This window comes from Anas acuta, chromosome 1, assembly GCF_963932015.1.
Source record: "Anas acuta chromosome 1, bAnaAcu1.1, whole genome shotgun sequence".
Classification (NCBI taxonomy): domain Eukaryota; kingdom Metazoa; phylum Chordata; class Aves; order Anseriformes; family Anatidae; genus Anas; species Anas acuta.
In genome coordinates this window covers 120,801,251-120,815,378 of record NC_088979.1, presented here as the reverse complement: position 1 = coordinate 120,815,378, position 14,128 = coordinate 120,801,251, and the positions used below count along the sequence as shown (strand labels likewise).

The 14,128-nt window shown below is 48.3% G+C and overlaps 1 long non-coding RNA gene across 1 annotated transcript; it reads right to left on the bottom strand.

The window, feature by feature from the left end:
- On the bottom strand, nucleotides 1-6,379 carry LOC137864275 (uncharacterized). Its single transcript, XR_011101405.1, has 3 exons — nucleotides 6,289-6,379; nucleotides 1,152-1,295; nucleotides 1-535 (listed from the first exon to the last, which is right to left on the bottom strand). It is a non-coding gene; the product is annotated as an uncharacterized lncRNA (long non-coding RNA).
- Nucleotides 6,380-14,128: the final 7,749 nt, after the last annotated feature.

The following is a 14,128-nucleotide window of genomic DNA, read 5'->3' as shown; positions in this document are numbered from 1 at the left end:
AATAAGAAGCACATACACATGATCGGTGTTTATATGTGGAGCTATTTCAGGGCAATGTAACCAGTGGGAAATATGAGGATTATAAAAAGGTTTTGAAACAGACAAGATATCTCCATAAAATCCTCCGCTGCCTTAAGTGGAAAGCCAACAGAAATAAGCTCCGCCAACAAACACAATTCATTCCAGCTCTTGTGGCAGGGAAATAAGACAAGAGAACTGCCAGAACAGTGGGTTGCAGTTCATCTCGGGAGTACATCAGGATCATTATAGCCCTGAGATGAGCAGTTGCCCTTAGTAAGAAAAGCACACTCAGCAGCAAAATTGTTCTGTGCAGATGGGTGATAGCCCAAAGGTAACTTGTGTTCCCAGAGCAGCTTGGATAGATATGGGTAAGCAAAATGCTGACCAGCTGTAGGCTTTCATTTTGAGTTTATGAGGCCTTCTCATCTGTAACACGATTTTAAAACCGACCTGTTAGCACTGAGCACTTGTTCTGGGATGGAAGAGCTGCCTATCAACACTCTGTAATTTTACCCTACAGGAAAAAGTAAGAAAATTAATTACAAGAAGAGAATTGATGAGGGAGAGGGAGAACTCAGATGACAGACATGGCTAACATGGTTGCTTGCTGCCTTTCACACACACACAATTAATTTTGTGTATGTGTTCAGAATGCAAGTAAATGAGCTTAAAAAGCAGACTTGGAGGTCATCAAGATCTTGAGCATGTTTCCTCTGCATGTTGAAGCACAGCAAGTCTTTAAAGCAGGTACTTCGAAATCCATTCAGCCCTTTGTCACAAAGAGCCCAGCCGAACACCCTCTCCTAACTTCAGGGAGCCTTGCAAAGAAAAGATTTGACTGGGCGCTGATGCATGACATACCCAGGGGAGAGGGTCTGGATGTTTCCCCCGTGTGAGCCCAGCCCCTGGCCAGGGCAGCAGACAGCTCATCCTCCTTCCAAAACTTAACGCAGAGCAGCAGTGACTTTGAATCAAACCAGGCAGAGACCTGGGTTGTCTCATCCAGACGTGCAAATCCCACAGTGCTGGTTGCCAGGGCAGAGCCAGCCACCAAGGAAAGGTTTTGGGGAGGTGACTGCTCCAGGTCCTTTCTTGCCTATCAGGAGATGCCCACCTCCACCCCATCGTACCAGGCAGGCTATCGTGTGGCCGTCGTACTTCTGGGCACTGCTCCTGGCTGCCTGAGATAAGAGCTGGGCAGAGGCTCTGCCTGAGTGACAACATCCAGATTAGGAAGAAGAGGTCCCACACGCAGAACCCCATCGTGCCATTATCTACATTGTGCAAGAGGGAGGGAGGAGGAGAAAAAAAATAAAAAAAATCAAAAACCTGAATTTTGGGGCAAGCTGAAGTTCACCAGGATCCCAGTGGTTCCTTTTAAATGTATTTCTGGGAGCATCTACTTTTGGGCAGCTTCAGCTTTACATTCGTGCAACACATACTTTTACTAGGACCATAATGTTGGTTTAGCAGCACCGGAAATTATGGCAAATCTGCTGACTTGTACTTTTGGATTGTTCCCTGATGGAGCAAGGTGTCTCCTGCTGGGCTCTGCTCTGGGTGCTTTCCTGTTGCCTTCTTTGTTCTTTCTCCCAGGCTGCCGAAAAATCAGCATCCCCTGGGGCTGTAGCACCTCTAACACTCCAAGATGCAATTACAGCGGAGACTGTGGATCAGGGGAGCAGCCCAGAGGAGAGAGCACACATCCTGGGAGAAAGTTCTTTGCTCCTTGCATGACGTTGCTCTCTCAAGACCCACAGGTATCTGCCAAGCACATTCCTTACCAGCAGCCCAGCTCCCTATTCCCCACTGTGTTGTTTTTTTTATTTTTTTATTACATAGTGTTTAGATAGGTTAAGACTTCAGCTTGCCAGCACATAGCCATTGTCTGCACGGGCACGTCCTCAAGAAACAATGCAGGGAGCCCATTATGGTTTGTGATAGACCTGAGCTGTATAATTGAGATCCACCCTTAAGCCTCAAGATGTTCTGATCTAATGCTCAAATCCATCAGTCTCCTCTCCTGCAGATAAAAGCAAAAAATCACCAGACACAGCATTTCCAGAGCTGAATTTTCCCAGTTTTAAGAAGTCTGAGGATTTTATTTTGGCACAGTGTAAGAGTTCTGCTCCTGTTCAGTGTATCACTGTTCAGGAGAAGAGCTGGATGTGCTAGCTGTCTCAAGCCTGGTCCGTAGTTACAATGAAAGTACCTTGTGGGGAGAGGCTAATCATGAGTTTAGTAAATACCTGGGAAAATTCATTGTAAGGTAAGTCAGTAAAAGTCTTTTTTGTGCCAGAATAGCAATTATTGTTAAGGCACTTCTTTCTTTTTTTTTTTTTTGGCAGATAAGTTGAAATTTCTGTAATGGCCAAAACCTTAATGCAAATGCTGTTGAATCCACTTATAAGTCTTTTTGCCAATATGTGGTCATTTTTGTTCCATTTATCAAGATCAGCTAAACCAACAAAATTCTTCTGAGAGAGTAAAAGCAGTACTCCCACAAGGAAGGTTTGCTAGGATAGCTCTTTTGGAATACTTGCGCTTGGAAATTTTAAGGATAAGACCCTGCTGAGGTTAAAAAAAATAAATATATGTATCCATATAGCTTGTGCAAAGAGCTAGCGATGAGAACAGCTTAAAAATGAGTCTTCTCCAAGCTATTCCAATGGGAAGATGAGCAAACTTTGCCTTGCTTCTAGTTCCTACATAAACAGTGAGAGCTTCCTCTGTTATTTATGCCCCGGTGAGTAGGAAGACAGGAATAACAAACACCAGCCTTGTCTCATTCTTCTCAGCTTATTACCCTTACAGTGAGCACACAAACCTCTCCAAGGGCATTGCCAAGCTCACCAGACTGCTTCCCCGAGGTATGTTCTGGAGAGCTAAATGCACGTCACGCCCATTCAAACCTCTTTTCATGCATCTCCAGGCAAGGGCACGGACTGCCCATAAAAACATGCAAATGATTCTCCAGGCATTGTACAGACATGTGAAAGAAACTATTTCCTTGCCCTGAGGAAGTCACTGGCAATGAAGACGGAGACTCAGAGAAGACTGGGGAAGAAGCGGAGGGGGTTGGCTGCTCTCAAGCCGAAATAAGTGGCGGTGGGGGAATAAGCAGGGTGATGGAGGAGGCATAATGGTCATGCCTGCAGACAGGACTGGGAGGTAGGGCAAAATTACCCTCCCAGCTCAGCTCAGCCTAAGCAGATCAGTTGTGGTGGCCCTTTCGTTTTTGGGGTGACATTTTCCAGTTGTACTTGCAAACTTGAAAATGCAGCTGTCTCAAAGGCTTCCTGGTGCAAGCGGAGCATGTTGAGCAAAACGCCAGCGTTACTGAACTGGAGTGGTACCTCTCCTTCCACACAGCCACAGCGGAGGAAGCAGAAGGTTTTGCAAACCTCATCAGCTCGTCCTATGGGAAGTCACGAGACCAGCCCTCGTCAAACCAAAGCACTGAATGCTTAAACAACAAATTCAGATGTTGATTAACAGGAAAAAGCCTTTTAATCTATATTGGTCAATCAAGTTCAAAAGGGAGGTTTATTGTTGCAAGTGTATATACTATAAATAAGGGGGTTATTTGATGTTCTGAGCATTGCACAACAGGCTGTTTTATATGATCTTTCAAGAAATGGTTTTCACATGAGCTAGGTGGGTGGTTCTCGGAGGTGTTGGATTTCATGAATATGCCGAGGCTTTGGGGAGAGCTTCCACCCTGAGAAAGACGGATCTGTTGTGTTGGCTTTCTGCCTGTCCCAGGTGACAGAGAACAGAATGATAAAAGGATAAAGCCCCCTTTGAGGTGACAAAGGAAAAAAAAAAAAAGTTGTTTGAGTAAAGGAGGAGGGGAGATTTGTTTACTGCCCTTCCAAAGGAGTCCGATCTCCATTTGAGTTTTGGAAATACTTTTTGTCCATGTTGTCAACACAGGCAGCAGTGCACCAGGAGCCTGATAGATCCTAGCACTGCTTCTAGAGTCTCCTATAACAAAACACAGATGCTTCCATAGCCTGTGACCACCTGGCAATACTGAAATCAGCTTCTAAGGGGATGAGAAAACAAAAACACAGCAGAACAAGCTAGTGCATGACGGGACATCAAGGCAGGGTGACACTAAGCCCCTGTAGCAAACTGGAGTGCAGGGAAAAGGTGGCAGCACCCACGCATCTGAACATCTTCAGGACCTCAGGACAAAATTGGGTGCTCCACCTCCCATGCTTATCTCCTCAAATTTCTGCCCTGCTGTCATGCCATGGGGAGCCCCATTTCCTCTGCTCTGGATCAGTGCAGCAGATTACAAAAGGTCTCTCATAGACATAAGAGAAAAGGCTGGGGCAAAAAAACGTCTGTGCAGTTGGATGCAGCTCTCACCTATGGCTCCTGCTGGCAGACAGTACTTGTGCCTCTGGTGATGCAGGATTTTTGTTTGATGTGGCTGGGGCAGGAAAGCCAAAATCCTTGCTTCCAGTCTACCCAGGTTAATGAGTATGAACTGGGTCATTGCCACTATAAAAAGGAATGCCTTAAAGAAAGATTGCAGTGTAATAAAAAGGTAACCCAAGTACTGAAGTACTGCATCTAAGTGCTGAGCACTGGGTAGCTGAGATCTTACTCACTCTTACAAGAGTTTTTACACCAGTTTGACTGTGAGAATAGACTTCTGCCCTAAATCAGAAAGAAAAGGTTAAAGTTGAGCCAAAGGGTAGGATTTACTGCTGAACGGGGAAGGCCACCGATCTGCGGGCTTAACAGCACGGGTATTACCCTGCTTCCCACCATACTGAAGCCTAAAATACCATGTGCTAATTGGTGAGGATTCATCATAGAGCCTAGGGAACTCCAGCTACATCTCAAGTGGAAAACCATTGTTCTTCTCTGGACCACACACCTGTATACAAGAGTGCCTACCTCTGTGCCTTCTCCCACAGCAGTACAGCGGGGCTTTGATCACCCAGCCTCTTGGAACCAGATTTAGGGGATGCTGACTAAGTAGGTAACACATTTCCCTAAAGCCTTCATCTTCCAAAGCTAAAGGTCACGGGCAGTACCTGATTGCCTCACTGGTTAGCTCGTGCTGATCTAACATATTCGTCAGAGGTCGTGTTTCCTGAGTCCTCTGTCTAGCTTGCTTTCTCTCAAAATTTTGGATCCCCTCTCTGGGTTATTTCACATTAGATAATCTGAGATAACCTAAACTTCACCTGAACCCTGATACCAACATAAAATTCCCCTTGACCCTAAGTGCACAATTCTCCCATTGAGAAAACAGATACAAGACTGAAACATGGGACCCACCTGTCTATGGGGATGTTTGCCCCTGGATCATAATATCATAGTTTTTTTGTTTGTTTGTTTTTTGCTTTTTTAAATAATAGTAATAAAAACTCTAAGTACTGCCTTTAGCCATCTCCAAACTTCGGATAAACTCACATTTGAAATGAGTGCATAGGTCCACGAGCAGAGCCCAACCCATGTTAATTCCTGAACCAGACATTAATAATGCAGAGGAATTAGAAACTTGGGATACTCAGCTTGATTTACCAGAGATCGCACCTGTGGATTGAGTTGCAGGTCCTAGCACTCAGACTTGCAGAGCTCCTCTGTGGAGGCAAAGGAGCATATTTGCAGGTGGCACTCCTCCCTGCCCTCCCACAGGCACCAGCAGCATAAGGCACAGTGTTTGTTGCTGATTTGGGTTTCAGCACAGCTACAGATGGTAACCAGAGAGGCCATAGCAGAGCCACGGGGAAGGCAAGCTGAAATCGATCCAAGAAACTTGTAGCCCATGGGCTATCCTGTTGCAAATCCTCCCAAGAGGATGCCAATATAGCAGTAATGGAGATTATTAGAGAACAGGCTTCTCATGTTTTATGAATTAAAAAACAAAACAAAAAAGCACACAAACCCAACAAGTTTGCAGCTTATATATCCCTGTCTCAGGCACCGAGTCTAAGAAACCACACGTATGAAAGCAGCTGTAAGAAAGGCGGATCTCACGGGTATCAGCTTGGTCTCTGGAGCCCCACATCCAGGAGGAGGGCTTTTTCCCTTTCTCAGGAAGGGGAGTAGGGAGTCAACAGTCCTGCAGCTACCTGCTGCAGCTTGTGAGGGCACCCTGCATGCCCAGACCCAGAGGATGGGCCCTCAGGCTGCTGTGTGAAAGGAAGAGCTGCATGCACCTTGCTTCACCAGGCTGTGCCAGCACCTTCCCATGGCCTCAGAGAGGCTCTGGTCATCCCTGATACGTCCCCATGCACTCACCTCCATCCTCTGAAGCTGGTGGGTGGGGAATTCACATCTCCACATTCATCTGCTTCTCTCACCATGCTGCAGGGCTAAGAAGAGACTTGTGCCTGGGTGCCAGCATTTATCTCTGATTCCCAGCCCCTCTCAGCTGCGTCCAGTTAGCCAGGAAAAGGCACAGCGCTCAGGAAGAGTTTGCTGCTGGTGTTGCCTTGGCGTTACTGGGTCCCATCCTGTGTGTGACCTTTCCAGGAGAAGAGGGGAGGGTGGACCCTGGCTGGTGAAGGGACTTGGGGTAATGGGACATGAGCTTGCTCCTTGTGCTCACTGACACTGGGGGTTCACTGTAAAAAACACAGCATTGTCAGAGATGCTTTGGAAGCTGTGGTTTATGGCTGGTTTAGGTCCTTTACCCATGTTACCTGAAAAGCAGTGCCTAGATGACAGCATCTGCTGCTGACGGGGGATTTTTTTCTGGCTGACTTCAGCTGGACTCACTCCCACCCTCCTTGGCTTTACCTATTCTCTGCCTTTTCAGATGGAAAGAGTTAATGCCCTTATTCTCACAAAGTCGGGCAAATATCCAGCTGAGCATGGAGACACAGAAAGGACAGGGGTTCATTAGCAACCTCGGAGCAATGTATGAGAAATCTCGTGCTGTGTTCATCGCTCGGCACCGCCGCCGAGATTTGGACTGGATGGATGCTGCTTCCCAGCTTGTAAAACAAGAGATAATCAGAGTGCCCAAATCTGTTGCTGGGACAAAGTTTGTTATTGCTTATTAAGCCCTTTGAGGTTGCTAAAGGGCAGGCTAGCTGGCTGAAGGAGGTGAGGTCTAGCACCCAGCTGGCAGGCGCTCCGACTTGCAGTACAACAGCCCCTTGCAGGGGAGGGGGGGTCGTAAATTCCACAGGGCACCAGATAAACCAGAGGCAGTGGAAAGACAAAGGGGCAGCAGCCACTTCAAGTCCCTTCCCCCCATCCCCTGCCTCCTCCCACCCACCTTTGCCATGCCAACACAACAATAATCCTGACAGCTCTCTCCATCAGCTCTCTGTGAAAGCAGTGTGCAGTTATGCTGCGCCAGGTCCTGCTGCCCATGAGCCATGTCTGTCCTTCATCCCTCTTCTTCCTCCCAAAATTGGTTAGCAGGTGGACAACCTGACCAACTCCTCTCCTGGAAAATGGAGATGAGTTATGATGGAAAGGGAGGACAGAGGAAGGTGGGAATGGGGTGTGATGGAAAAGCTGGAGCAGAGCAGGAGGAAGTGGAGATCCTGGGGTAAGAGAGGTGGAGAGGGGAAAGGAGCACACAGACACCCTCAGGAAAGAAGTGAAGGGGTGTCAGTATGGAGGAGAGACTGTTCTTTGGGGAACCAGTGCTGCAAAACATAGCAGAGGAGAGAGGTTGCACAGAGCCTCCTTCCATCGTCCTCCTAGCATCGTCACCTTCTGCTACTGGTGCAGAGTTTTGGGGCCAGACCAGAGACCCACAGACACGATGCTGCTCGTGTTTGGTGCCAGAAGTGCCTGCTTTGCCCAGCTCAGCCCCGACTGTTTGCCTTCTCCCATGCGGGGTGGCAATCAGTCACACACTCGTCACCCAACTTGTTCTACTGCTTTGCTTGGACAATGCGGAAAAGCTACAGGAGCCTGGAGGCTTTCTGTGAGGGTGAAGGCAAGGAAAACAAGGCTGCACTTAAAAGCTTTACCTGTGCAATCACTTCAGAAGGGGGCAGGAAGAGGAGGGAAGGCAGCACTTTGTCGGAGCGGTAACAACCCATGCGTAGATACAGTCATGCTGCAAAAGAGCACTTAACCAGGATAGCTCACTTCACTTGCGAAATTGTTGGGAAAAAAAACACCATTGGCAAGTGCTTTGTATGGAGAAGTATGTTGGCAAGACTGTAGGTATGCACCCAGGTCACTGTGGTGTAACACACAGCTGCTCGTTGTCTGTGACAGAATTCAGAGTTCGCAGCACATGCAAGGATATTGAATGTATAGAAACAAACAAAAATATTTTTTTGGGGGGTAGATTGTTAGCATCAATACCTTAACAGTGTGTCTCAGCTCTGAAATGGTTGGGTCCTTACGTTCTTGGACTCACTTCCAAACTCTCCTTCATCCAGCTGAGGCATTAGTTGGTCCTGCTGTGACAGACCGGGACCACAGGCTACTTGCAGCCTGCGGGCTGAGAACTGCCTTTCCCCAAGTGAACGGTGAAAGAATTTGCCTCTTTGTTTTAGGGATCGCTCTCCCCGGTCCTAAGCACCAGCTGAATATTCATGAACCCCCTATGTGAATTGGTTATCTTCTACATGCCAACACAAAGTCCCCATTCTGCGTGAGGTGCCCAGGCGTTGGACAAAGCCGGGTGTCTGTTCTAACAGTGGATTTCCCAGACACCGTGCACGCTGCCGTAAACCAGTTACGATTGCCTGCTAAAGCAGTGTCACAACACAGCAAAGACAAAGACTCTTGCAGAGCTGTTGGAGGCAGCTGCAGCTAGTTCAGACTTCTACATCTCTTGACCTAACGTGACTCCCAGGCTGCCACAGTGTCTGGACGAGAAGCAAGAAGGGAAGATAATGTGTTTTTTGTGACAAGTGCTGCTCACTGGTGCAGCCAGCCTAGTTCATATTAAGAGTTCAGGTTGCTAAGTAGCTTGCTAGCGCAGAGGTTCAGATTCCTGTTTGCGCTGTGTTTGTGGTAGGAACAAATGGGTGTGTATGTGCACAGATATATTTAATGGGTTATTTACAGGTGTTCTTGGTAGCACGCGTGAGGGAAATGTGCATCTCCGTCTGGGATCTCTCCTGAGGTTGTTGAGGACATCGGAGAATTGTTCATTATGCACTTGACTGAGCTGACGTGACAGTATTTAAGAAATGGATGTCACTGAGGAGGCAGAGCCAGGTGCAAGTGAGGTGGGAAAACAGTGAGCAAAAAAGAAAGGAAGAAAGAAAGGAAAAAAGGAAGGAAGAAAGGAAGGAAGGTAGAAAGAATGGAAGAAAGGGAAAGGAAGAAAGGAAGAAAGAAAGAAACAGCACTGATAACTGTCTTGGGAACACGAGTGTTGTTGCCCCTCAGAATGCCCCAAGTACTTCAGAAGTACCTCAGGACAGCAAGTGCCTCCAGGCTGGCCCTCCCGAGCCAGCGGGGAGCCCTCCTCTCTGGGCACAAGGATGTCCCTTACCCTCAAAAGATGCTGAGGGACCCCAGCAAATCTGCTTGCTCCAGAAGCCAACCCCATTCCCCCCAGCAGCAGCCGGGACAGGCATGGTCACAGCATGGTCCTTAGACACAAATCCCTTCCATGGCGTGAGAGATGCCTTGTTGCAGCCCCAGGAGGAGGAAGATGAAGAAGAGGGACCATTTGACTATTTCTCTCCCTGTGCTTTAGATGCTTGCAAGGAGACGGCCTCTGCTCTGTTTCCCTGTTCTTGCACTTCTAACCTTTCGACCTTCATCCTTCTTCTTCCACGAGTTGTCCCCATCCCTGCTGTTTTTCTTTATGCCCCCCCAGCCCAAGCGCTATGGCTCAGTTAGAATCAGCTGACACCCAACCTACAAGGTCGGGTTTTCCCCAGCAGGCCTTGGCTGGTGGCCACACCACTGCAGGCAGCAGGGGGGAACCCAGCCTGGCATTAATGAGGGCAGGAGGTTGTCGTGTGACCCTCTGAGCAGCAGGAGCCTGGCCCAGAAAATGCTGCCACGTGTAGCAAAGCTCCTCTGTAGCCTAACGCTGACCCCAGGCACACCCAGGGCTCTCAGCATCCCAGCTTTGCTCTTTCCTAATCAGATAAAGACTGGAGGGTGCTTGTTCCTTGCAGCAAAAAATAAAACGGCTTGCATTTCTGCTGTAGTAGTGTGTGTGTGTATCTTGCCCAGCTCTGGAGGTGGCAGTGTCCAGTGTCCTGTTTGCAGGACACGGTTGCATTGGGACCTGCCTCTCTTCCCTGCTGCCATTCAGGCACCAAAACTCTCATCCTTTCCTTATGCCAGTGCTTTGGTGAGGGCTGCGTGCAGGCTGTGAGATCCAAAACTCTCTTGTCCGGCCAGGCTCTTTCTCTTGCAAGTCCCATACTAAGAAAACCCTTCTCAATGGAGCTCACTGGTAATTGCACAGCAAAACACTCGGGACTTTACACTACCAGTGTAGTTCATCCCCACTTCTCCAAGTCGAATACAGCAGGGAGTTGCTGACACAGCTCAGTAAGCAAAAGATCACACTTCTTCACAGCCTTAACTGACACCAGATGTAGGGAAGGCCTGGCCCTACAGCCCCTGAGGTGAATGTCATCAGAAGCAATTATGTAGTTTAGTTATTACTGTACCCCTGCACACAACAGTGGTCCCCAACTGGAAGCCTGGAGGCAATCCATAATGCTTGTGCAACCCTGAGAACAGATTATAATCTTAGGAAGCCGCTGTCTATGCAGGCCAGAGACATCAAAACAGCATATTGCCCACAACATGCTCTCTGCACAGTATTGTTAGCTAAGGAATGACATATAATATGTGGTCATATCTATCATCTGTTTAGCTGTGCCAGCATAATTCACACAAAGAAGTTATGCCAGCGAAATTTCCCTGGTGGACAAGCCTCATCATGGTTTTCTGACAACCACATAATACAAAGTTTTTGTACTGTTCAGAGCAGACAGGCAAGGATCAGACCTGGCTCTCAGTCTAAGAAACCCTGTGAACAAAAGCAGTATGCTAAAGGGTAGGTCACCATCAAAGATATTTTCCTGTTCTTCTGGATAAGGAAAATAAAAAGGGTTTTGCCCTTCTAGAATGTGAATTCAGGATAATTTTTGCCAGGGACTTCAAAATCATAATTCTGGGAACAATGAATGACAGACAGTGCTGGGTCTGTACACATCAGGAGAACTTGTATTTGCATTTCTGCAGCAGAGATGTGGCTCTGTTCACACCCCAGGTAGGAAGCAGGCTGGTGTAGGAATTTGCACAGAGCGTGTCTGTCGGCACAGATCTCCACTAAAAAACCGTGGTCTTAGGGCAAGGACATCCCATTGTAGCCTCGACAGAATTAACACGTAATCACTGATGTTTTCCAGGTTGTTTATTTTCCATGCAACCTGAGCAGGGACCTGTGAGGTCAACCACAGAGCCAAGGCCAGTGAAATGGCTGCTCCGAGGATGAAGGTGAAGCCATGGAGCAGGAGAAGGCCACAGCTGGCTGTGCACTTGCCCCATTAGGTACACCTGTGTGCATGAAAGGATGTTGTGATGCTGCACTGCAGTTAAAAGGAGACCTTTAGAGGATGAGGCCACAGTATAAGGTCCTTGTATGCGTGCTGAAATGAAGCGACCTGTGCTGCATCAGCCAAACACCTCCAACACGCCCCAGCCTTCAGCCTGGCCAAGGATTGCTCTTCAAACATTATCTGCAGACATGATTTTGTCTTGCTGTGTCATTCAGGAGGATCTGCAATATTAATGGGACGACAGAAAGCCTCACATGTGGGAGGGTTGGACTGTAACATCAGAGATAGAAAGTGCAGCAGTGCAATAGGTGAGATGTGGAGCAATGTCACACCATAAACAAAGCCTGGCCTCACCTACGTGGAAGGGATCATCCAGGTTTGCCATATCACAGCCTTGCAAAAGCCACGGTCCAAATACTGGCTTTTCACTCACTTCAAGAGCACCCCTACTCAGAAAATAGTTAAATGCAGCTTTAGTTCTCTGTGGCTGAAAGGGATCGATTTTCCTGTAACACGATAAGGGGCACTGTAACTGGCTGCTTCAGGGCTATGGTATTTGTAACAGGGATGGGGCTTTGGCAGCCCGGGGAGTAGGAGGTGAGAACAAGCCATGAGCTGCTTGTGTGCAGCCGCAACAGATGGGGATGGAGGCAAATTGTCCAGATGAAAATTGTCCATGGGTGAAGCAAAGGCCTGCCTGCAAACACCTGGCTGTGTCTGAACTCGCCCACCCGGAGAGGGTGTTGGAGTGTCAGTCCGAGCCTCTGGAAACCCGGTGGTGTAGGAGGTAAGAGTCAGAGCAGAACAGATCACAGGGTTCATGCTGGTGGAGGGTGCAGAGCAGGTAATGGAGTCCGAATCCTGCATCTCCGTCACCCTGTGAATCATGAGGATGAGGGAATTTTGCAAAGTCACGGCTTTCAGGCCTTTAGACGAAGTTTGCAAACAGGCATCTTGGTGCTGATGCACGTGCATTGCTCCCAGCGAGGCTCTGGGAGCACAGAGCAGAGGCAGCATTTGACCCGTCCTGGTTTCATCCCCTCCCTCTCTATTGCCCCCACCACAGACAGTGGAAGGATTGTGCAAAGGGTTACCCAGCTGCTTTCCCACCACAGCCCTCTGACCGCGATGGGAGGTCTAGAAAAGATGACTGGGGTTCCCATTCAATCTGCGGGAGACTGAGAGGAGCCGCAGTAATAGGCTTCAAACATGTGAAAGGTCACTGCAGAAGGGAGAGGAATAACCCGCTCTCTTTTCCCACTGCGGGGAAGTCAAGCCCATGTGCCTGAAACACAGCGTGAAGAGGCAGGGCAATGGCACAAACCACTTTTAAACAACAAGTTGAGCCCATCACTTCCCGAGCGGGCTGCAGGGCTGCTAGGGATGTGCCAAAGAAACATCTCTGAGGCATGGGTTAGGTTGAGTTAATCCTGCTTTGGAGGGGAGGATGGGTTGGCTGATCCCGAGGCCCTCTGCTATTCTGTGTTCAGGGATCACATGAATCCTCCTAGTGCCCAGGGACCGAAGGCTGCTATTAAAAGCTTGTGAGATCCCTAATGGTTTGTGCTTCTTCCACAAAACAAAACACAATGAAAAACAACCAAAAAACCACCACCACCACCAAAAAAAGCCCACGAAACAACCAACCAAAAAAAAAAACAACCAAAAACCAAAAAACAAAACACAACCAAAACTAGACTGACCCATAGTTTATTCAAGAATTAAATCGATATTCCAGGAAGGAAAATATCCTCCATTTGCTCTATAGCCAGGGCTAAAGGGAGGACTGTGGAAGGAACCAGGTCCTGCAATGTTTTCTAAAAGCAAGCAAAACCTTTCCCTCGGGAAGAGCATGAGGGACTAGACTTCTGGACAAGGTATCACCTGGGCTCCACCTTAGCTTACTCTCCCAGGCTGCAATCTCTGCTTTGAAGCTCTTCTTTGGGACAGACTGAAAAGCACACCATTCAGAAAGGAGAGGACAGCGGGCAGGCAGAGGGAAAAAAAAGAAAAAGAAAAAGATATCTTTTTGATTAATGACAAGAGGCTGTTCCATAAACCCCCAGGGGCTCGCCATCACCACCATGGCATTTCTCATGCACTCAGGGATGGAGCTGGCGGATGGCTCAGATGCAGGACGTGGCGTCCTCCTCGGCCATTTGTGACCCTTGCCAGCGTCCCGACGTATGCATCTGGTGACAGTGACGCCAGGCAGCTTTGGCCTCACGGTAAGAGCCTGGTGGTGGCTGCTGCATGTCCCTGGGGGCTCCCAGGAGGTTCTGCTTCAGCTCCTGTGCCGGAGGGCTGGAGCATGCCGTCCTGCAGCACGGAGCATTGTTAGCAGAGACCAAAACGGGCTGTGCTTGGCAAGCGCAGTGGAAACGAAAAAGAGGGTGACCTAGGAGCATTTCTGTTCTCACTTCATTTTTCCATTGCATCCATTCCTTTTTTTTTTTTTTTTTTCTTCTATCAAGCCCAAAGAGAGAAGCAGAACAGAAAGGAAATATAAACAGGTTGTCTCGACAAAAATACTACAGTAGGGGAGCGCTGTCAGAGAGAGGAAAACAAGAGCTTGGAAAACAAGCTCCATCTTTCCACTCACCCCCTCTTCTGCCTCTCAT